General features: G+C 37.8%; 1 protein-coding gene and 1 pseudogene across 1 annotated transcript in view; one reads left to right on the top strand and one right to left on the bottom strand.

Moving 5' to 3' along the window:
• ZRANB3 (zinc finger RANBP2-type containing 3) overlaps window positions 1-25,614 on the top strand; it is a 281,276-nt gene that overhangs the window by 73,427 nt on the left and 182,235 nt on the right. The gene's annotated exons all lie outside the window — the stretch shown is intronic.
• LOC115287870 lies at window positions 90-373 on the bottom strand (annotated as a pseudogene).

The raw sequence follows: 25,614 nt of genomic DNA on the forward strand, positions 1-25,614 counted from the left end.
GGGTATGGTGGAGGCAAATTGTGGTTTTCTGAGACTGTCCTCTTGGTATGGAGGAACAGAGTTGTGGAGTAAAGTAGCAGGATCCCTTTTTAGTAAACATCTCCTGTCAACTGCTGGGACACATTAATTTTATCTTCATCCTCCATGTCCAACTGTGCAGGTGTATCTGTTTCATTGATTGGCTGTCCATTAAATTGGAATCTGATCGGCCTCATTGACAAAACTTGTTGTTCACAATAATCTTTCATTAGGTTATGTAGTGATATCTCTTAATCCTAAACTGCCCTGCAGAACCATTCCTCCTTATGATCTTCAAATTGCTGTGACCATTGCTCTCAGTCTTGACACCTTCCTTGGGCTTTTTGTCAGCCATGGTGAGACCTGGAGTCTCCTCAGCTGTCATTTCACAAAAGACGTATGAGTTCCACACTGAATGAGCACACAACAGCACCAAAAGCAGCAGAAGACTTCTTTCCCTAGCTCCTTTAGGTGTTAGGTTAGGCAGTTTATTTGAGATTTTACTGGTTCTTGGAGGTAGGCCTTCTTGCTATAAACTTCCCTCTTAGAACCACTTTTGCTTTATCTCAAAAGTATTTGTCCATTGTGTTTTAATTTTCCTTCGTTTCTATATACTTTTTAATTTCTTCTTTGATTTCCTGGTTGACCTATGTATTGTTTAGCATCATGTTATTTAACTTTCATGTGTATTTGTTTTTTCCAAATTCTTTTCCTGTAGTTGAATACTTCAGCCAGTTTCATACAATTGTAGTTGGAAAAGATGTTTGTCATGACTTCAGTCTTCTTGAATTTGCTGAGGCTTGGTTTTAGCCTACAAAGTAACCTTTTTTGGAGGTTTGGAGGTCTTCTATCCCAACTTTCTTGAGGGTTTTTATTAAGAAAGGATGCTGTATTTTGTCCAATGCTTTTTCTGCATCTATCGACAGGATCGTATGGTTTTTGTCTTTTCTTTTGTTAACGTGATGTATCACATTGATGGATTTGCGAATATTGAACCAGGCCTGTGACCCAGGAATGAATCCCACTTGATCATGATGGATAATTCTTTGTATATGCTGTTGAATTCAATTTGCTAGTATCTTGTTGAGTATTTTTGCATCTGTATTCATTAAGGATATTGGCCTGTAGTTCTTTTTGTTGAGTCTCTGGTTTGGGAATCAAAGTGATGCTGGCTTCATAGAATGAGTTTGGAAGTTTTCCTTCTATTTCTATTTTTTGGAGTAGCTTGAAAAGAATAGGTATTAACTCTGCTTTAAATGTGTGGTAGAATTTCCCTGGGAAGCCATCTGGCCTGGTCTCTTATTCATTGAGAGATTTTTGATAACTGATTCTATTTCTTCACTGGTTATGGGTCTGTTCAGATTTTCTATCTCTTCCCATTTGAATTTTGGTAGTGCATGTATGTTTAGGAATTTGTCCATTTCTTCTAGATTGTCCAGTTTGTTGGTATATAATTTTTCATAGTAATCTCTGATGATTGCTTGTATTTCTGAGGGATTGGTTGTAGTAGATCCATTTTCATTCATGATTTTGTCTTTTTGGGTGTTCCCTCTTTTTTTCTGAAGAGCCTGGCTAGAGGTTTATCAATTTTGTTTATTTTTTCAAAAAACCAAGTCTTGGTTTCATGGATTTGTTCAACTGTTTTTTATTTTTGGGGTTTTTTTTGGATTCTATATTGTTTATTTCTGCCCTGGTCTTTATTATTTCTCTTCTTCTGCTGGTTTGGCATGTTCTTGCTGCTCCCCTTCTAATTCCTTTAGGTGCTCTGTTGTAATTTCAATTTGCGCTTTTTCTAGTTTGTTGAAATACACCTGGATTGCTGTATACTTTCCTCTTAGCATTGCCTTTGCTGTGTCCCAGAGAGTTTGGATTGTTGTATTTTCATTTTCATTTGTTTCCATATATTTTTTATTTCTTCTCTAATTGCCTGATTGGCCCAATCAATCTTTAGTAGGGTGGGGTTTTTTTTTAATTTTTTTTAATGTTTTATTTATTTTTGAGAGAGAGAGAGACAGCATGAGTAGGGGAGGGTCAGAGAGAGAAGGGGACACAGAATCTGAAGCAGGCCCCAGGCTCTGAACTAGCTGTCAGCACAAAGCCTGATGCAGGGCTCGAATCCATGAACCGTGAGATCATGATCTGAGCCGAAGCCAAATGCTCAACCAGCTGAGCCCCCCAGGTGCCCAAGTAGGGCAGTTTTTAACCTCCACATTTTTGGGGGTTTTCCAGACTTCTTCCTGTGATTGATTTCAAGTTTCATAGCATTGTGATCTGAAAGTTTGCTTGGTATGAACTCAGTTTGTTTATATTGATGGAGGGCTGCTTTATGCCCCAGTATGTGATCTATCTTGGAGAATGTGCCATGTGCACTCGAGACGAAGGTGAATTCCTTTGCTTCAGAATGCAGAGTTCTAAATATATCTATCAGTTCCATCTGTTCCAATGTGTCGTTCAGGTCCTTTGTTTCTTTAGTGATTTTCTATCTGGTTGAAGTATCAATTGCTGTAAGTGGAGTATTAAAATCCCCTGCAATTAGCCCATTCTTGTCCATAAGATTATTTCTGTTTGTGATTAATTGTTCTGTGTATTTGGGTACTCCCAAACTTGGCACATAGATGTTTATAATTGTTAGCTCTTCCTGATGGAGAGACCCTGTAATTATTATATAATGTCCTTCTTCGTCTTTTGTTACTGCCTTTACTTTAAAGTCCAGTTTGTCCAATATAAGTATGGCTATTCCAGCTTTCTGTTGACCTCCATTTGCATGATAGGTATTTCTCTATCCCCTTATTTTCAATCTGAAGGTGTCTTCAGGTCTCAAATGAGTCTCTTGTAGGCAGCAAATAGATGGATTTTGTTTTTTTTATCAGTTCTGCTATGGATATGTTGTTTGATTGGAGCATTCAGTCCATTTACATTCAGTGTTATTATTTTTAAATGTGGGTTTTGATTCATTGTGTTCTCTGTAGAGTTCATGCTTGTAGTGGTATCTCTGGTACCTGGTATTACTTGCAACATTTCCCTCATAGAATCCCTCTTAGGATTTCTTGTAGAGCTGGTTTGGTGGTGATGAATTCTCTCAATTTTTATTTGGGAACACCTTTATCTCTCCTATTTTGAATGACAGCCTCGCCGGATTAAGGATGCTTGACTGCATTTTTTTTTTTCTGTTCATCACATTGAAGATTTCCTGCCATTCCTTTCTGGCCTGCCAATTTTTTGTTAGCTAGGTCTGTAACCACTCTGATAGGTTTCCCTTTGTATATTAGGGCCCTTTTATGCCTAGCTGCTTTCAGAATTCTCTCTTTATATTTTGCCAGTTTCACTATGATATGTTGTGCTGAAGGTCGATTCAAGTTATGTCAGGGAATTTCTCTGCACGTCTTGGATTTTAATGTCTATTTCTTTCTTCAAATTGGGGATGTTTTTTGCTATAATTTGATCAAGAACCCCTTTAGGACCTTTTTCTCTTTCTTCTTCTTCAGGAATTCCTATAATACTGGTATTGTTCCATTTGATCGTATCACTCAGGTCTCGAGTTCTCCTTTCGTGCTTCTGTATCAATTTTTTTAAAATAGTTTTTTTTTAATGTCTTATTTATTTTTGAGAGAGAGAGAGAGGAGAGAGACAGTACAAGCAGGAGTGGGTCAGAGAGTGAGTGTGGTACAGAATCTGAAGGCAGGCTCCAGACTCTGAGCTATTCGTCAGCACAGAGCCTGATGCAGAGCTTGAACCCACGAACGTGAGATTATGACCTGAGCCGAAGCCAGACACTCAACCAACTGAGCCACCCAGGCACCTCCCTCCTGTATCAATTTCTCTCTTTTTCTCAGCTTTCTCTTTTGCTATAACTGTGTCTTCTAATTTACCTTTTCTCCTCTGCGCCTCTTCAATCCATGCAGTGGCCGCCTCCATTTTATTATGCACCTCATTTATAGCCTTTTCTTTTAAACTCATCATAGCTATTTTGAAGGTCCCTAGTCTTTGTATCAATAGCTTCTCTAATGCTTTTTTCAAGCCCAGCGATTAATTTTATGACAGTTGTTCTAAATTCTTGTTCAGTTATGCTTGTATCTGTTTTGAGCAGTTCTGTGGCTGTGACTTCTTCCTAGAATTTCATTAGAGGAGAGTTGTTTTGTCATTTTGGCTGGCTTTCTATCTCTTGTCAGTTTTGAAAGCTCATTATGCAGTGTGCACCTGTTAGTATTGCTTTATTAAAGGAGGCTCATTGATTGTCCTGGGCTTGTCGTTTCAGGAAGTGTTCTTTTAATGGTGTCTCTCGATTTCTCTTGTTGTGCCTTTGATTATTTTATTTCCCTACCTAGTGATATTTGGGACTCTCCACCATGTGTACTTTGGCTTATTTCTTGAGGTAGCCCTGAAAATGAAAACAGACAGACAAACACACTGGGAACAAAAGCACACGAATGCACAGAGAAATCAAACAAACATGCAAACCAAAAGGGGAAAGAAAGAAAAAAAGAAGAAAAGACAAACACAGCAGGGGGTGGGGCGGCTGAAACAGCAAAAGACAACGCACAGTCTAAAAGTGTATAACCAGCCGAAGGAAGAGATAAGAATGAGATAAAGGAAAATGTATCTGGATGTCAAGAAAAAAACCAGGGAGCTCTCCTGTGTGGATGGGTGTGATTTTGTTTAGGTAGGTCTCACCTCCATCGTAGGTCCTGCTGGCTGCTCTCCGAGTCCCTGCCTTGGTGGTTGTGGGGGGGAGAATGGCAGTGCCCCAACCCCTGCTCAAACCAAGCATTGCATGCCACTCTTTTGAGTCCAATCTCCCCATGCTGCCGGCGAGCCAAGTTTTATTTTTCAAGCCCCTCCTCGTTTCCAAATCCTAGTCCATGCACTTTAATGCTACCACTCAAGATGAGATGTATTCCTGCTGGTGGCTGGCTTCCTAGCTGGGATCGAGTAGGGGGAGAGAGCTTTTTCTTCTGGCGCCACCGGACATTGGTACCACTGCCACTGAGCCCAAGGAAGAATGCGCCCGCAAGATAGGATGGATTTCTCTCCCCGCACCCAGCAGTTATATATGGGATGACAGTATCTCTCTCCGACCCAGCCGAGTTTTTTATCTCTTCTCTAGAGACAGTTCTATGAGAGTTTTCAGTCTCTCTTTCTCTTCCCCGTGTCTCTCTGGGGCTCCACGCACTCTCCCTGCCTTGGGCTGGGGCTCCCTCCCCTTTGTACCAACGAGGCCAGCCCATTTTTATTTCCCCAGTTCGCACTCACTCAGGCACCTTTGAGGTTGTCTTCTTTCTGGAATCTGTGTGTTTTCCTTCCACTCTTGCAGATCAGTGTATTGTGGCTTCAGTCCTTCTCTCTTTGATAGATGTGGGCGGGTAAAAATTACAGAGCTCCCTATTTCTCTGCCATCTTGCCCGCTCATTTTTTTATTTTAGAGAGTGCATGATTAGTGGGGAGGGGCAAAGGGAGAGAGAGATAGAATCTTAAGCAGGCTAGACTCTCCGTGTGGAATGTGATACAGGGCTCAATTACCTGATCCTGGGATCATGACCTGAGCTGAAATCAAGAGTCGGACACTCAACTGACTAAGCCACAAAGGTGCCCCCCTCTTATCACCCAATGTCTTTTGACTGGAGTGTTTAGTCTATTCAAAGTAATTATTGATAGATATGTATTTATTACCATTTTCTTACTTAGTTGTTTCTGAAGATTTTTTCTGATCCTTTGTTTATAGTTTGCTTGTTTTCTTTAATGATATATTTGCATTTATTTTTCTTTATTCTTGCATATGTCTTACAGGTTTTTGATTTGTGGTTACCATTAGGTTTATCAATAAACTTTTCTGTAAATATTAATCTATATTAAGCCTATTATCATTTAATTTTTTTAATGTTTATTTACTTTTGAGAGAGAGAGAGAGTGGGTGAATGGAGGAGGGGCAGAGAGAGAGAGAGAGGGAGAATGCAGAAGCTCTGAGCTGTCAGCACAGAGCCCGACGCAGTGCTCGAACCCACAGACCATGAGATCATAACCTGAGCTGATGTGAGATGCTTAACCCACTGAACCACCCAGGTGCCCCGATGATCATTTATTTTTGAACCGATTCTTTCTTCCTTTCCTACCCATGTTTTAGGTATATAGTGTCATCATTTATACTCTTTTATTTTGTGAGTTTCTTGACTGATTTTTTTTTATCAAAATAGTAACTTATATTGCTTTTTGTGTTTCCTACTTCTTACTGTTGTCACTTGTGGTCTTTCCTTTCCATTCCTAGTCCCCTGTAATATTTCCTGCAGAGTTGGTTTAATTGTCATGAACTCTTTTAGTTTTGTTGGTTTGGGAAAGTCTGTCTTTTTCTATGCTGAGTGACAGTCTTGCTGGGTACAGCGTTCTTGGCTGCAGATTTTCCCCATTCAGCACTTTGAATATATCATGCATTTCCCTTCTAGCTTGGAAAGTTTGTGCTTAAAATGCGCCTAATAATCTTATGGGGTTTCTCTTGTATGTTGCTGACTTCTTTTGTCTTGCTGCTTCTAAAATTGTCTGTAACTAAATTTTGCTAATTTAATCACAATGTATCTTGTCGTGGGTTTGCTTTTGTTGATTTTGTTAGGGGTTCTCTGTGCCTCCTGAATCCAGATATCTGATTCCTTTCCCACAGTAGGGAAGTTATTATTACTTCAAATAAATTTATTCCCCCCCCCCTTTTCTCTTTCTCTTCTGAGATTCTTAAAATAAAAGTGTTTTTACACATAATGGAGTCATTGAGGTTCCCTGAGTTCATTTTTATTTTGCATAATTCTTTTTTCCAATCTTTTGTTCAGTTTGATTACTTTCCATTCCTCTGTTTTCTAGGTCATTAATTTATTCCTTTTCTTCTTCCAGCCTGCTAATCCCATCAATTGTGTATCTTATTTTGTTTATTGAACCCTTTATCTTTGCAATATTATTCCTTAGCTTTCTGTTAGGGATCTCACTCAAGTCTGCCAGTCTTTTCTCAAGTCTAGTAAGTATCTTTGTGATCATTACTTTAAATTCTCGATTAGGCATGTTACTTATGCTTGGCTCACTTAAATATCTGGCAATCGCCATCTCCTTTTCTTTCATTTAGGAAAATCTCCTGTTTTCTCATTTTGTCTAAGTTTCTTTGTCTGCTTTGGTGGGTTAGAAATGTCAGCTACTTTCCTGTTTTTGAAGGTAACGGCCTTATGAAGAAGAGGTCCTGTAGTGCCCTAATGTAGTGTTCCCTACTCAGCAAAGCCTGGCGCTTCTGGAGTATCTCCAGGGCATACTGCTTACACTCTGCTGTTGTGTTGTGGCTCCTTTGTACCTCAGGTCAGTCATCTGCAGACATTCTCTTTGCCTGTTGTCAGCACTGTTTGGTCTCTTTCCTGAATGTGGTGAGTTATAACTAGGTGTGCTCTAGTCTGCTTATGAAATGAGACCTTTCACCACTGCCACCAGAACTGAGGCTGTGCACGACTCCTGGGTGGGGAGACATAGTGTTGGCAGGTGTTTGGGCTCATCATCTGGAAATGGTGCCTGCCACTCTGTAACTGAGTTAAGGGAAGTGACTTTGGAAGGACAGTTTCACTGCAGTGTGGGTTGTGGGCTTGGTCTAAGCAAGTTAAGTAATGAGTGTGGGCATTGCATTGCTTCCTGCAGGTATGGGATTGTATGTATGTTGAGGGGAAGGGGAGGGGAAAAGGGCCTGCCTGTCCCTCTGTTGCTGGAGTAGTCTCTCTGTGAATACTGCCTCTTTCTGGGACACAGTTCAAGATGAGTAAATAACCTCCCCACTGTGTGCGCCAGGTGCTCTTCAGATTGCTGTTTCCACTCTATGTCTGTGGACTGTTTGCCCTGCCTTTTCTTCAGGAGTAGCTCCACTGTCTTTCCAGGCTCTATCTTTGAGCCAAGCCTGCTGACCTTTAAAATTCTAGGCTTTAAGTCCCACTGGTAACCACTTTTCCTTTCCAAGCCATTTGCTATTCCCTGTGTGCTCCTCTGTTTGCTAGAATGTCTCTCACCCTTTTCTGTGACCATGGCTCCCTCACCACCTCAGTGACTGTGATCTCTTTCCCTCTCAAACCTTTTCTCCACACCTATAATTGTGGACTTTGTTCTGCCAGTCTTTAGGTCGATTTCTGTGGTATCTGTCAATTCGACAGTTACCTATTTGTAGTAGTAGAACTAGATGAGCTTAGGGTCTGTCTGCTTTGTCTCCATCTTCCCTCCAACCTGAATGCTCTTTTGTCCATTTATAAAGTAACTTGTGGCCAACAGTTGTTTTTAGCAGTCTAGTTCCCAGTTGATATATATATATATATATGAATCATTAGTCCTTTTTTTGGAATGCATACTCCATCTTTTATGGCTATTGTCATTAATTCCTTTTCCCTGCTATTCTTTATGAACCCTTTGTTTACTCCTCTGTATGTGCAAGGGTGTATACATTAGAGGGAGTGGGTCTTATGGGACCGTCTTAGAATTATGCCTGCCACAAGCTCCTTCATGTTTTCTTTCCCCTTAGTTATGATACTTTTTAATTCTAGAATTTTCATTTTGTTATTGTGTATATTTTTATGAAGACTTCCTAGTTGAATAATATTCATGTTTTCCTTCAGTTCTTTGAACATACTTATAAAATTTACATCAGTTTCTCAGTGTGCTAAATTCAGCATCTGGGCTCTCTTATTTTTTATGAACTTATTTTTTTTCTCCCTGTTTATTTGTATGTCTAGTAATTTCTGATTGAAACTGTACATTTTATGTAATATATAAGATATAGATTTTTTTATGTTCTTTGTTTCCCATAGTGTGCTGACAAAGATGTCTCTGCTCAATGTTTTTATATTTCTATTTTTGTTTTTAGTCTACATTCCTAGGCACAGTATCTTTGTATAGCATAGTTGTCAGCCAATGATTAGGATAGAGATTTTGTTTAAACACCTTGAGCCTGTAGGAGTTCCACTTTCTACCTATGAATTGTATGTGGGTTGAGGTACTCATTAAAAATTGCAGTCATTTCTTAAGAATTCCTTAGCTTTCACTTCTCACCCAGCTCTCTCAAGTCTCTCTGTGCATGTCTTTATTTGCCTAGTTAGCGAAGTTTATCTGGAGAATTTATCTTAGTGCTGTTAGGACTGTCTCATTTTTAGGATTCCTCATTAAATTTCTGATTTGTCCACTTCTTGTTTAACCTGGGACCACAGTCTTGGATAAGTAGGGATACAGAATTTCTCTGTTCATTTTTATCTAAGCCTACCATTTTTTTAAACTTGCATTTTATTATTGGATTAATACACTTTTAAGGCAAAATGCCAGCATGTTCTTACTTAAGAATTACCAAGGCTGTCATCTAATTCTAATTCCAATATATTTGTTATACAGTGATAAGTTTTAAAGTGCTATTCTGGTATGTTATTTTATATTGCCCTCTCTTACTTGTCAAATTTTAAAATTTATGTAAGCCTTCGTTTTTTGTCCTGCACCTCTCTTTGAGTCCAGTCTCCTGGCAGCATGCTCCTGGTTTTCACTGCCAGCTTTGTGATGGTAAAACTACTGTTCCCAGAGTAGTCAAATTCATAGCAACAGAAAATAAAACGGTGGTTGCCAGGGACTGTAGGGGAGAAAGCGGTAATGGAGAGTTATTGTTTAATGGGTGTAGAGTTTCAGTTTTGCAGGAAGAAGAGTTGTTTGCACTACAGTAAGAATAGACTTTACTGAACTGTAAACAAAGTGGTATACTTATGTTGACAAATTTTCTGTTATGTATATTTTACCACATTAAAAAATTAAAGAAACTTTGGTTCTTGACAGCAGAACTGGGGGAGTGGTAGGGAGTGTGGATGAGTGGATCCATGGACAGAAAGTCTGCAGATTTCTGCTGTTCTTACCTGAAGCTTTAGTGTGAGTTTAAGAATAAACATCATCAGGTGATTCCCTAAGGTGGTGTTTTGAAAAATTCTGTACAGTTTAATGTTTGGTTTTTATGAGGAGAATCACTGACTTCTTCATACCATCTTTCATTACTGGCTGTCACTTCCGTGGTTACTCCCTCTTAGTGTTTTCTGCAGCTTCTTACTCATGATTCCTTCTTGTAAATTATAGAATGTCCTAGAGCGTAGTCCTTGAACTTTTTCTTTTCCTTCTATGTCTTCCCTAGGAGATTTCATCAAATCTCAACATATAAAATATTATATGTATGCTGATGCCTCCCAACTTACAAGTGTAGGCCTGATTTCTTCCCTACCCTCCAAATGTTTGCATCTATCTGTTTGACCTCATCCTTAAATGTTTAATAGATATCAGATTTAATAAGGCTAAAATCAAATTCCTGATAGGTGCTGCCAGAAAATGGATTCTTTCTCAGCCTGTTTCATCTCAGTTCTTAATGTCTTCATTCTTCCACTTTTTCAGGCCAATAATTCTTGACTCTTTTCTCTCATATCATAAGTCCATCACATCAGAATATCCTGTCAATTTTACCTTCAAAATATACACGGAATTCTATCCTCTTTTCAGTACCCTCACTACTACCACTGCCTTCAAGCCACCATTGTCCGTACCTGAGATTAAGTGGGCTTCCAACATTTTTATTCTTATTGTCCTTTTCTCTTTCAATACATTCTTGGTAAAGCAGTCAGAATGATCCTATTTAACAGTGGGATCTTGTCACGCCTGTGCTCACATTCTCCTAATGGACAGTTTCTCCCTGCACTCCTAGTACAGGTCAGCGTCCTTCACAAGACTCACTAGATCCTGCAGAATCTTGCTCCCCATTACTTTCCTAATCTCACAGCCTCCTGTTCTTCCTCACTCGGCTCACTTCACTTCCCCAGAACTCTAGACATGTATTTGTCTCAGAACCTTTTCACTTCTTTTCCCTTTGCCTGGGATGGCTCTTGCCCCAGCCACACTCATCCTCATGTTTTGACTTTCTTACTTGCTTCAGATCTTTTATAGAATTCACTTTCTGTGTAAGGCCTTCTTTGGTCATCCCATTCAAATTTCGGTGCCTTCTTTCCCAATATTTCAATTCGACTTCCTTGCCTTATTTTTTAGCTAAGCTTGGCAATTAGCAACATGTAATACACATTTAACTTACTCTGTTTACTGTTTCCTTCACTAAAATTTTAACCCCATGAGACAGAGCTTTTGTTCTTTTTGTATTATACTATTACCCTAGAACCTAGAACAGTGACTGGCACTTATGTTTACAATAAATGTAGGATGTTTATAGTGAAAGGTAAAAAGAAGGCATCAATTTTCAGATTAGTAGTCTCCCTGAGTACCAGGTAAAATGAAGAAATTATAATCTTGTGAAATTTCAAAATATCAAGAATATAAAGAAATTGACAAACGTCTTCTAGAAAAAGAAACAAAAGTCTACAAATGAGAAAATATGGATGCTATAAGGCAGTAGAACATGGATACTACAAGACAGGGGGACAATTTTATCAAAGGCTTGAAGAAAAATGAATTTTAACTTAGAAATCTGTACCCCAGCAAACTCTCAAAAATGTGAGATCAAGGGGCACCTGGGTGGCTCAGTCAGTTGGGCATCTGACTTCAGTCCAGGTCATGATCTCACAGTTCATAGGTTCCGGCCCCTTGTTGGGCTCTGTGCTGACAGCTTGGAGTCTGGAGCCTGCTTCAGATTCTGTGTCTCCTTCTCTCTCTGCCCCTCCCCCATTCATGCTCTGTTTCTCAATAATAAATAAAGGTAAAAGAAATTTTTTTTAAGTGAGATCCAAATAAAGTCATTTTCACACATGAAAATGTGTGAAGAGATAAATGACATTTATCTCTCAGATAATTGAGGTGTATTTTGTCAAAGCAAGCATGAAAGCCAAGAGAGGATATAACTAGTGCAACTTACCAAAAAGTCTAATGAGTACAAACTCCAGATGACTTTTGTACAGCAGGCAATAGAAACAGTGACACCATATTAAAGTAAGAATTCAGTTATGTACAAGAAGATTGGGATAAAAATTGATAGATGAGAGGTAATAACAGGCAGGATAATATTGAGACCCATTAAATATATATTTTTCTTATCATTGAAACAACAAAGATGGTAAGAAGATTTAGGAAATACAAAATAGGTAAGAAAATTAGTGTCCAGATTTTAAGTAGACTTAAATAATATGATTTTGATAAATTAATGAAATATAAGAAAAGAGGCCTCTGACCATGAAGTAGCATATAGAGAAGGAAATGTAACCTGAGTATGCTTTTTGGTTCTGTTCTGAATGGTATTCATATAAACTTTGATATTTTACATACTGTGTATTTAATTTTTTAAAAAAGAATTCACTTTACATCTAAAGTATGTAAGTCTTTGTTATAGTTATAGAAAATAACCTAAATATTACTAATCTAAAAATATTTTTAAAAAGTAGATGTGATAAGCCGAGAAGGACATGTGTGATTGCTACTACTAGAATGTTGATTCTATATAGCAGGTCTCAAAGTTTGTTACATTTTAAAATAGCCTGGAAGCTTTCAAAATCTTGATGCCCAAACTGTATCAAACTACATCTTAACAATCAAAATCTTTGAGGGTGGAGCATAGGCATCAATTTATTTGTTTTTTTTGTTTGTTTGTTTGTTTGTTTTACATTTGCCAGTTGATGCCTAGGTATAGTCAAATTGAGAACTATGGTCTAAGTTCATGAACTTAGAAGACAGAATCTGAACGGTACACTCAAAAGTTACAAATGTGACTACTAGTAGAATCATTCTAGTAGTCAAAAAGGAGTTGGTCAGGTTGTTAGAAATGGGCCAAATTTTTGTTAGTGGGAAGCCACATCGTTCATAGTGGGATATGGTGACCAACCAAAAGTCTATATTTTGTTAATCTTTAAGTTCATCTGTTAAGCATTTTATTTTACTTTCAAAAAAGAAATGCCCCTTTAGTCATGTTCCTAATTTTATGAATATCTGTGCCATCTTTTTCTATAGATTGAGTGAATTAGAGCTAGATCAGTGAAGTAATTATGAATAAACTATTATCTGGATGTTAAAATCAACTTCAGATGGCAAACATAGTTTTACATTTTTTAGTGAATAGATACAATTTTGTATAAAAGATATTTTAACAAGTGTAATTTCCTCTGACGAACATTTTAGACACAGGTTTACGTGTTAATATTCTTTAGATTATTGAAGTCATTTATCTTTCTTAGCAAACACCATGGGCAGAATCTCAACTCTTTTAATGCAAGGCACCAAATGATTATGGTTTTTAAGTTTTATAGTAATAGGAATGTAAATATAGCACAGCCGTTTTCCTTCTCTAATTGCCTCAGCATTGCATCAACCTTGGCCATGCATTTGAGTCCCCTGAGGAGTTTTAAAAAAAACAGTCTCCTGTTTTTAGAAGTTATTCATTAAAATGTCAACTGTAAATTAGTGCTTGGACTTCAGAGATATTTTCCTAGTCGGGACTAGAATTAGAGATTTTGAGTTTATGATTTTCAGGTTTTTAGAAGTCAATAGATATTCTCTGAAGCTGATGAATAATGAAGTTGCAAATCACATTAATATTATCAAGGTTGCCTTTCAACAGTGGAATTAGGACTAGGGGTGAGGATGGATAAAAGTGGGGACAGTTACTTTTCAGTATAAGCTCTTTTGTACTATGTGCTTTTTAAAAATAAGAACTATACACATAAAGTACATTAATAATGGTTGTAAAAGTATTATTCCCTCATAATTTAAAATAATAAAATGTTCTTTATCTGAATCCAAATATATAAAATCAGTAAGTTAGGATGCCATTTTTTTGTACTAAAACTAATTCTAGGGGCACCTGGGTGGCTCAGTCAATTGAGCCTCCGACTTCAGCTCAGGTCATGATCTCACGTTCATGGGTTCAAGCCCCGCATTGGGCGCTGTGCTGACAGCTCAGAGCCTGAAGCCTGCTTCCAATTCTGTGTCTCCCTCTCTCTCTGCCCTTCCCCACTCATGATCTGTCTCAAAAATAAATAAAACATTAAAAAAGTTAAAAAATTTAATTCTAAACTTAAAAATAGCTTTTAGGAAGTTTCTCTTTTTTTTTTTTAAGTAGACTTCATTGCCCAAAGTGGGGCTTGAACTCATGAGCCTGAGATCAAAAGTCAGATGCTCTACTGACTGAACCAGCTGACTGCCCTGAATTTATTTTTTTTAAAGTAAACTTTTTACTCAAGTATATGGTATGTTTGATAAGTGGCCTCATCATAAGTGAACAGCTGTTTTTCACAGAGAACACTACTATATAATCAGCATTCAGGTCAAGAATTATATATTGCCTGAACCCAAGAACTTCAGAGTGTGCTGTCTTCCATTCACTGTTCCTTCCTCCTCCACTGTCCCCTCCAACCGAAATTCTAACTTTAGCACCACTGGACAGTTTTTTCTTTCTGAAATTATGTAAGTGGAATAGTGTACTATGCACTCATTTGTCTCTGTCTTCTATTATTGAGCAGTATATTTGTGAAATTTATTTTGTCATATTGAGTATTTGTAGTTTGTTCCTTCTCATTGCTATATAGAATTCTATCTTAAGGATATGCTACAATTTATTTATCCATTGTACTGTTGAGAGAAATTTATGTTTCCAGTGTTAGATTATATGAAGAGTACTACTGTGAATGTTCTTCTCTATAGCTTTTCTCTTAGTAGATTTTCATTACATTTAATTTTAGGAGCTATTGCCAAGGAAATTGCAAGGAGATATTAAATGATTTTGAAAATAAGCATGAAATTAGCTTTTCTTTCACAGAAGACTTATGTGTAGCTTTTTTTTTTGAAGGGAATCATTTACTCATCTTTTTTTTTTATAGTTTATTATCAAGTTGGTTTCCATGTAACACCCAGTAATTTTCCCCACAAGTGCCCTCCTCCACGCCCATCACCCCCCTTCCCCTTTCCTCCTCCCCCTTCAGCCATCAGTTTGTTTTCAGTATTCAAGAGTCTCTCAGGATTTGTCTCCCTCCCTTTCCCTAACTCTTCCCCCCCCCCCCCCCCCCCCCCCCCCCCCCCCCCCCCCCCCCGCCTTCCCGTCCCCATGGTCCTCTGTTAAGTTTCTCCTATTAGACCTATGAGTGAAAACATACGGTATCTGTCCTTCTCCGCCTGACTTATTTCGCTAAGCATGACACCCTCGAGGTCTATTCACGTTGGTAGCTTTTTTTTTTTAAGATGTTATATATTTTTTAAGTTTATTTATTTTGAGAAAGAATTCCAGGCAGGCTCCATTCTGCCAGTGCAGAGCCGGACAAGGGGCTCGACTTCACAAACTTTGAGATCATGACCTGAGCCAAGATCAAGAGTTACAGGCTTAACTACCTGAGCCACCCAGGCACTCCTAAGACATTATTTTTTTAAGTAATCTCTACATGCAGCATTGGGTTGAACTCAAAGCTCCAGAATCAAGAGTCATACATTCTACTCTCTCAGTCACCCAGGCACCCCCTAGACTTGTATGTGGTTTTAAGAATGCATATTCAGCACGCACCTCTACTCAGTTTCTTTATGGGTAGTGAGGCTTGGACTAACTTGTGTTTTACCTTTTGAATAAATATGTCATATGGTCTGTGAAGTACACTTGATATGAAATGGTGAAGCAGGATTGGAGATAGTAAAGCTCTGAGGGTGTATACATTGACCTCTGTCTCCTCAGATTTGTGAGTAGCCTGGGAGCTAACGATCAAAAGGTAAAGAGTTACAGTCTTTGATTCTGATACATGAGCTGTAAGGCATACGTTCTTTCAAATATTCACATCTAGCCCTATCTTCTGAGATGTGTCCTGCCACTGTTTTTGCCAATGGACTGACTGTACCCCTCCGGTTAGCTTCTCAGCTCCCTACCTGTCCACTTGTCCACAATCCAGTATCTCCGGACATGCCATCTCTCTCTGGCTTTACCCTTTACTCCTAGTTCTACTTCCTCTCTTCAGACTTTGCACCACTTAATCTTATCTTTGTTTATTCATAACTTTCCTATTTCATCTTACAGGCAGCTATTCAATGCTATTCTTCTTGCCAAACTATCTGCACAGATAAATAAACAGGCAAGGGACTCCCATCCGCCTGTCAATGTTCAAGGCATCTATTATATGATTGTTTATGGTCAAATTGGACTGAAATTGCCCTGGGAAATTTCCACCCCAAATTGTCTATGTTTGACAAATTCATCAAGTTTTTAAAAATTTAAGCTTAACAGTTTCAAACTTCCACCACAGTGTGAGCCTGTCTTGTGTGCTGCCTAATAGGAGAAAGTCTGCGTGGGATGCCTGGGTGGCTCAGTTGGTTAAGCGTCCGGCTTCGGCTCAGGTCATGATCTCACGGTTTGTGGGTTCGAGCCCCACGTCGGGCTCTGTGTTGACAGCTCAGAGCCCGGAGCCTGCTTCGGATTCGGTGTCTCCCTCTCTCTCTGACCCTCCCCTGGTCCCACTGTCTCTCTCTGTCTCTCAAAAATGAATAAAATTTTTTAAAAAATTAAAAAAAAAGACAGTCTGTGTGTCTCATTTTTGGTCATCTGCTCATTTAACTCTGATTTATGTCAAGGTCTTTTATCTCAGAGGATTCATTCTTCCTTAGACATATAGAATACCCAGTGATTTGCCTCAATTTGCCTAGATGTGCCAGAGTCCCAGTCCATGGTACACAGGTTAGATCACCAACCCTGACCCTTGGTATGATCTCCCCAGCTGTAAAATATGCTAATTCTGCTGTGTCACCCAAGAATTTTTCCTTGGAGAGGGGAGAAGTAAGCACTTCAATCTAGGTTGGTCTTAATTTTCCAGAGGCACAAAATCCTAATGCCAACTATGACTATTTGGAGTCAGAGAGCATTTCCCTGACATAAAACATCCTTGTTAGCCTGTGGGATAGAAACTTAGCCTCCTGTTGAAGACATACCCTTGAACTCCCCATTCCTCACTTTTTCATTTGCTCTTGTCTGCTCTTGGTTAAAGCATTTCAGGTAAGGCTTTTCTACTTTTCACATGCTCCTCTTTGGGCTAACTGAAGCCTGGAACAGAAGAAGGGATGGCAGAATAGTAGATTTAGAGGTTAAGATATACCTCAGGGCCCAGTTTTACCACCTGTGAAAATACCTGGAATTCATAAATGTTGTCAATCCTCTTTGTCAGGTACCATTATCTCTTAAATCTACAAACTGCACCAAACATTACATCCATGCCTTCCTAGCTGTGTCAGAAAACTCTTTCTTACATAATCGCCTTTTACTGTAGTTTACAGATTTGGGTTTTACCTTGACTGCTTATTCTGACTTAAAAGTTTAAACATTTTTTTAATCTGTTTTATTCAAAAACTATTAACTGAAGTATAGTTGACATGCAATATTATAGTAGTTTCAGGTATGCAACAGTGAATCTACATTTATGTGTATTACAAAATACCCACTAGGCTTAGTTACCATCTGTCACCATACAAAATTATTACAATATTATTGACTTTATTCCCTATGCTATGCTTTGCCTCTCTCCGTGATTTATTTAATGTATAACTGGAAGTTTGTACCTCTTAATCTCCTTTACTTATTTTGCACATTCCCCCAACCACTCCCTTTGGCCACCACCAGTTTGTTCCCTGTATTTATGATTCTGGTTTCTGTGTTCTTTGTTTCATTTATTTTGGTTTTTATATTTCACATATGTGAAATTATATGGTATTTGTATTTTTCTGTCTGACTTCACTTAGAATTTTATCCTCTAGGTACACCCATTTTGTTGCAAGTGGCAAGACTTCATTCTTTTTTCTTTTTTTACTGATAATATTATAGAATGATAATTTATCATGTATACAACATAGTGATTCAATAATTCTGCACACAGTGCTCACCATGATAAGTGTGGTCATCATCTGTCATCATATATAACATTACAGTATTATTGATTGTATTCCCTATGCTGTACTTTTTTTCCTTATTTATTAACTTATTTCACTTAGCATAATGGTCTCTAGGTCTATCCATATTGTTACAAATGGCAAGATCTCATGCTTTCTTATGGCTGAGTAACATTGTGCTGTACCACAACTTCTTTATCCATTCGTGTATTGATAGACACAAGTGGCTTCCATATCTTGGCCATGGTACATCATGCTGTCATAAAAGTAAGGGTGCATATATGTTTACAAATTAGTGGGGTTTTTTTACATTAGGTAAATACCCAGTAGTAGAATTACTAATAATGGTATTTTTATTTTTAATTTTTTGAGTTATCCTCCATACCGTTTTTCCTAATGGCTGTGCCAGTTTATATACTTACCAGCAGTACATGAAGGTTCCGTTTTCTCTACATCTTATTTTTTCTTGTCTTATTCATACTACCTTTTCTGACTGTTGTGAGGTAACATTTCATTGCAGTTTTGATTTGTGTTTCCTTGATGAATAGTGATGTTGAGCATCTTTCTATGTGTCTGTTGACCATCTGTATGTTTCTTTGGGAAAATGTCTGCCAACTTTTTAATTGGATTCTTTTATTTTTGGTGTGGCATTGAATGTGGTTTTTTAAAATCTATTTTGGATATTAGCCTTTATCAGATATATAATATGCAAATATTTTCTCCTCTTTGGTATATTTTCATTTTGTTGATGATTTCCTTTGCTGTGCAGAAACTCTTTTAGTTTGATATAGCCCCACTTGTTCATTTTTGGGTTTTTTGCCCTTACCTAAGGAGACATATCAAAAAAATATTGCTGAGACACATGTCTAAGATTTTACCTCCTAGGCTTACTTTTAGGAGTTTTATGATTTCAGCTGCTACATTTAAATTTTAAATCCATTTTGAATTTATATTTGTACATGGTATAAGAAAGTGATCCAGTTTTGTTTTTTTATACACCTATCCACTTTTCCCAACATCATTTATTGAACAGTCTCTCATTGTCCTCATTGTATATTCTTTTTTTTTTTTTTGAGAGAGAGAGAGAGGGAGAGAGAGTGCGGGAGGGCAGAGAGATGGAGGGAGGGAGAAAGGAAGGAGGGGAGAGGGAGAGGGAGAGGGAGAGGGAGAGAGAGAGAGAGAGAGAGAGAGAGAGAGAGAGAGGGAGAGAGGGAGAGAGAGAGAGAATCTTAAATTGGCTTCACACTCAGTGTGGAGCCCAACATGGGGCTTAGTCCCATGACCCTGGGATCATGATCTAAACCAAAATAAAGAGTCAGATATTCAGCCAGCTGAGCCATCCAGACACCCTGAATCTTACCACTTTTATGCAATATAGTACTAGAAGTCCTAGCCACAGAAATCACACAACAAAAAGAAACAAACAAACAAAAATCCAAATTGATAAGAAATAAAACTGCCATTTTTTGCAGGTGACATGATACTACATATAAGAAACCCTAAAGAACCACCAAAAAACTATTATACTTAATAAACATATTCAATTGGGGCGCCTGAGTGGCTCGGTTGAGTGTCTGACTTCGGTTCAAGTCATGATCTCATGGTTTGTGGGTTGGAGCCCTGCATTGGGCTCTGTGCTGACTGCTAGCTCAGAGCCTGGAGCCTGTTTCAGATTCTGTGTCTCTTTCTCTCTCTGCCCCTCCCCTGTTCATGCTTTGTTTCACTCTGTCTCTCAAAAAAAAAAATAAATGTAAAAAAATTTTTTAAATAAATAAATATATTCAATAAAGTCCCAGGGTACAATATTAATATGCAAAAATATGTTGCATTTCTATAACTGATAACATACCAGCAGAAAGAAGTTAAAACAATCCCAATTACAACTACACTAAAAACATGCAAACAAACAAAAAACCCTAAAAATGAATTTAACCAAGAAGGTAAAGGCTTTTACTCTGAAAATTGTAAAACACTGATAAAAGAAATTGAAGATAACATATAAATGAAAATATATACTGTGTTCTGTCAGTGCAGAGCCTGCTTGGGATTCTCTCGCCCTCTCTGCCCTGCCCCCACTCTCCCAATCTCTCTCTCTCTCAAAATAAGTAAAGAAATAAAAGGTTTTAAAAAACCTTTAAGAAGTAGAAGGAATTATTCTAAATTCATTCTACAAGGCCAGCATTATTCTCTTGCAAAAATCAGAAAAGATATTACCAAGAAAAAAGGAAGAAAGAAAGAAAAGAAAATTACAGGTCAATATATCTAATGAGCCCAGACACAAAATTCCAAAACAAAATATTATCATACTGAATTCAGCAATACATTAAAAAGATCATGCATGCATCACAATCAAGTGGGAGGTATTCAGGCATGCAAGACAGTTCAATATCCATCTATCAGTCAGCAAGCTAAATCACATTAGTAAAATGAAACTGAAAATCATGTGATTATCTCAATGGATGGAGAAAAAGCACTTAACAAAATTCAATATTGAGTCATGATAGAAACTCAAAAAAGTGGGGCTAGAGGGACATACCTCAACAGAAAGGCCATATATGACAAGCCCACAGCAAACATTCTACTCAGTGGTGAAAAGCTGAATACCTTTCCTCTAAGATTAGGAAGGAAACAGGAATGGCCACTCTTGCCACTTTTATTCAACATAATATTGGAAGTCCTAGCCAGAGCTAATATCACACTCAATGATAAAAAGCTGAAACCTTTTCCCTTAAGATCTGGCTAAAAGCTTGCCAATTTCATCCTTTCAAATAGCAAGCTTTTTGACATACTCATCTTTTCTAATTCTTTTTTTTTCATTCTTTGTTTCATTTGTTTTCACTCTGATATTGATGATTTCATTCCTTCTACTAACTTTGGGCTTTGTTTTTTTTTTTTAATTTTTTAATGTGTTTTTTTTTAAATTTATTTTTGATACAGAGAGAGACAGAGCATGAGAGGGGGAGAGGCAGAGAGAGAAGGAGACACAGAACCAGAAGCAGGCTCCAGGCTCTGAGCTAGCTGTCAGCACAGAGCCTGACGCGGGGCTCGAACCCACGAACGTGAGATCTGACCTGAGCCAAAGCCGGAGACTTAACCGACTGAGCCACCCAGGCGCCCCTGGGCTTTGTTTTTTATTTGTTATTTTTCCTTTCTTTAGGTGTAGATTAGATTGTTTATTTGAGATTTTAGTTGTTTCTTAGGGTAAGCTGCTCTTATGTTGGGTACAGGGATATTTACAATTGCTATATCCTCTTGTTGGCTTTATCTCTTTATCATTATGGTATTGTATAAAATCCCCCTCTTTGTCTCTTATTACAGTCTTTATTTTAAAGTCTATTTTGTCTGATACAAGTATTGCTATCCAGGTTTTCTTTTATTTCCCTTTGCATAAAATCATTTTCCATCATTTCACTTTCAGTCTTTATGCATGTTTAGGTCTACAGTGAGTCTCTTGTAGGAGCATGTACATGTGTCTTGGGTTTTTTTTTTTTTCTTTTTGTCCACTCATTCATTGTGTGTCTTTTGATCGAATCATTTAGCCACTTACATTTTAAGTAATTATTAATAGGTATATGCTTACTTATGTTTGGTTAAGTGCTTCCTGATTCTTTTTGTAGTTCTTTGTAACTTTCTTCTTGTACACTGCTTTTGTGATGTGATGACTTTAGTGTTATATTTGGAGTACTTTTTCTTTTTTGCATGTGTATCTATTATAGATTTTTGATTAGTGATTAGCTTAATGTTCATAAATAACACCTTTTACAGATAGCTATCTGTTTTTACTTTTGGATGCTTAAGTTTGAACACATTCTGAAAGTACTACATTTTACCTCCCCCTTCCTTGATATATGTATTTGAGATCATAATTTACAGCTTTTTTATTTTGCCTGTCCCTTAACTAATTATTGTAGGTGAAGCAAGTAGTATAGATATAATTGAACTTACTACTTTTGTCTTTTTACCTTCATACTAGCTTTTTAAATAATTGATCTATTATCTTCAGTGTATGCTTCTTGCATAATTTTCATACTTCTAAGCAGGTATTTTTTATTTTCTGCTTAAAGAAGTCCCTTTAACATTTATTTTAAGGCCGGATTAGTTTGAAAAATTCCTTTAGCTTTCCTTTCTCTGGAAAACTTTTTCGCTTGCCTTCATTTCTAAATGATAGCCTTACTGGGTAGATTATTCTTGGTTATATGTTCTTGCCCATCAGCACTTTGCATATGTCATGCCATTCCCTTGTAGCCTGCAAAATTTCTGTGATAAATCAAGTGATAGCCTAATGGGGTTAGGGAGTCTTCTGTATATAAGTAGTTGCTTTTCTCTTGCTGTTCTTAAACATTCTCTCTTCATTGTAGTTTTTTTCACATTTTTAAATGTTATTTATTTATTTTAAAGAGAGGGAGAAAGGGCACAAGCATGAGCTGGGAAGAGGAGAGGGAGAAAGAATCTTAAGCAGGCTCTACACGCAATGCAGAGCTTGGCATTTGATCCCATGGGCTTGATCCCATGTCTGTGAGATCATGACCTGAATCGAAATCAAGAGTCAGAGACTTAACCAACTGAGCCACCCAGGGACCCCATTTTTTCATATTTTAATTATTATGTGTCTTGGTGTGGATTTCTTTGGGTTCATCTTCTTTGGTGCTATCCATGCTTATTGCACCTGGCGCCTGTTTCCTTCAGGTTAGGGAAATATTCAGCCATTATTTTTACAAACAAGTTTTCTGCCACTTTATCTTTCTTCTCCTTCTGAGAGCCCTATAATATAAATGTTAGTATGCATGATGTTGTTTCAGTGGTCCTTTAACCTATCCTCATTATTTTTTTCAGTGCATTTTTTTTTCCTTTTGCTGTTTAGCTTGGATGATCTCCACTAACGTATCTTTGAGTTTGCTGAACTGTTCTACATCATCTAATCTCTTTTTGAGTACTCTAGTGTATTTTTCATTTCAGTTATGCAGTTCTTCAGCTGTAAGTGGATCTTTTCCATGTTTTCACTCTCTGTGTTCATGACCTTGGTGAATTCAACCCCTCTTCTCTCAAGTCCAGTGAGCATCTTCATGATGATTACTTTGAATTCTTTATCAAATAGATTGCTTATCTACATTTTGTTTAGTTGTTTTCTGAGGTTTAGTTTCATTCTTCCACTGCAGCATTGATCCTCTGTCTTTTCTTTTTTGTCTGACTCTCTTTGTTTGTGACATAGGTCAGCTACATCTCCTTATCTTGAAATTAGTGGCCTTATGTAGGAGGCAGCCCACGGGGCCCAGAAGCTCAATACCCCCTGGTCACCAGAACCAAGCCCTCCAGTGTTGTGCCCTGTGCGGGCTGCTGACTGCTGTGGTTGCACTGATGGTAGGGGCTGGCTGCAGTGGCTTGCTGTCAGTGGCTTGCTGTCGCTGCTGAGGGCTGGGTATTGGGTGTCGTCGGCCCACCAGTACAGCTGGCTGAGAGGCCTTGCAGCTTCTTTTGTTGTATTGGTGGATGTGCCCTCCCCTCCCAGGAGTTGCTTTGGAGGGGCAGGGTGGTAGCCACGTTGAGCATTGTCATTTTGGGGGTTTGGTGGCCTCCAGTGAGACTGCCCTCACCAGGTTTAATGAGGCAGAAGTTCTTCAGAGGGGCGCCTGCCAGGGCAGACTCATGAGCTGGGTGGGTAAACAGGGGAAGTCCAACATGGGGCCAGTGGTCTTAGTAAGGTAGGTAGCTTCTGCATTGGGCTAGGTAGGCTGACTGAGGGAAGAAAAATGGCACAAGTTAGCCAATCCTACAAATCCCTGCCCCTCTGGCATGCTCCCCAAAATCAGTTAATCTCTCTCAGATGTGGCCCAGGCCTTTTCAAAAAACTCCTGTGCTGTGTCTCAGAATGAGTGGTATCAAGTGATTTAAAAGTCCTTTAAAAGTGGTGTTAGCTTCCAGTAGCCTTGTGGCTCCTCTAGAGTTAGGCCCTGCTGACTTTCACAGCCAGATGTTGTGGGGGCTCCTCTTCCTGGTGCAAATTTCCAAGCCCAGAAGGGAGAGTGCCTGAGAGGGTGCTGGAAGCCCTTACTCCTCAGGGAGGACCTCCGTGCTTACATGATATCTTTCCTGCTTGTAGGGGGTTTGGTTTTTGACCATTCCACTTGAAATTTTAGAGTACAAAAAAGCATTTTCGCTTTTACAACATTGTAAGAACTTTAAAAGTCCCCATTTTGTATACTATTTCATATATTTGAATTAATGTTTATTTAGTTTTAAAATTCCTTTAGAAATACTTGAATTCTAATTTTTTATTTATGGTCTATTGGGGATTGTTTTGACAGTTATTCCAATTGCGTAGTTGAGAGATGTGTATAAGTGTTATTTTTGTATTTTCAGTTTCCTGCTACCTTCATATTATTATTCTAATATTCTTCTGTTACTTTTATAATTTCAAGGAAGAAGACTACGTGATTGTCAAAATTACTTGACTGTTGTCTTTTCATAGCTTTATAAATAATCTCAGTAATTTGAATCATGCTGACATCTTTATTTCTAGTATAGTAATAGATTATTTATTAAAGATTTTTAAGGACAAGTTTACTGAACTTTAATTTACATATAGTGAAATTCAGTGTGTTTAGATAAATGTATACAATTCTCTAACCACTACCGAGTCAAGATAGAGAAGACTTCCAGGAAGTTCCCTTGTACCCCTTTGTGAACATTCATCTCTTGCAAATCTAACTTTTCCCAACAACTGATTTATATCCCTATAATTTTGTTTGTTCTGGATTGTCATATAGATGGAATACAGTATGTAGAATTTTGTGCCTGGCTTCTTCCACTAACATAATACTTTCAAGGTTGATCCATTTGTTGAATATGCCATTCCCTTTTATCAGTGAGTGGTATTCCATTATATGGGCGTACCAAAATTTACCAAGCATTTGCCTGTTGATGGATACTTTGGATTGTTTACAATTTTTCATGGCTATGAGTAAAGCTACTATAAACGTCCACATGCAGACTTTTGTGTGGTATTTTTATTTGTCTTGTGTAAAAACTTAGGAGTAGGTTGGATTGCTACGACAGATGGCAAATTTAACTTTGTAAGAGATTGCTGTGCTGTTTTTTAGCGTGGGTGTATATTTTTTATTTGGACCAACAAATATATGAGAATTCCAGTTACTCTGCATCCTTGCCAAGACTTGGCCTTTTAAATCTTTTTAATTTTAGCCATCCTACTAGTTGTGTAATCGTATCTTATAGTGGTTTTAATTTATACTTCTCAGTTGACTAATGAGGTTGGACACATTTTTGTGTGCCTATTGGCCATCTGTACATCTTTTTGGTGAAATATCTATTCAGATCTTTTGTCCATTTTAATAATTGTATTATCTTATTAAATTGTGTTATTTACATATTCTGCATACAAGTCTTTTGCTAGGTAGTACATCTTCTAGCCTGTGACTTACCTTAGCAGTGTCTTTTGAAAAACAGATGTTAATTTTGATGAAGTCCAATTTATCAGCTTTTCAATAGTTTGTGCTTTTTGTATGTTACCTCAGATAAAGACTAATTCAACATCACAAAGATTTTTTTCTGTTTTCTTCCACAGATTTATAGTTTTATCTCTTACATGTAGTTCTATAATACATTTCAACATAAATTTTGTATATTTTTATATATGGCATAAGATAGAGTGTGAGGGTTTTGTTTTGTTCTGTTTTCCATTTCCAGTTATTTTAGCACCATTTGTTGAGAAGACTGCCCTCTCTTCACCAAATC

The sequence above is a fragment of the Suricata suricatta genome, chromosome 3 (genome assembly GCF_006229205.1).
Source record: "Suricata suricatta isolate VVHF042 chromosome 3, meerkat_22Aug2017_6uvM2_HiC, whole genome shotgun sequence".
Classification (NCBI taxonomy): domain Eukaryota; kingdom Metazoa; phylum Chordata; class Mammalia; order Carnivora; family Herpestidae; genus Suricata; species Suricata suricatta.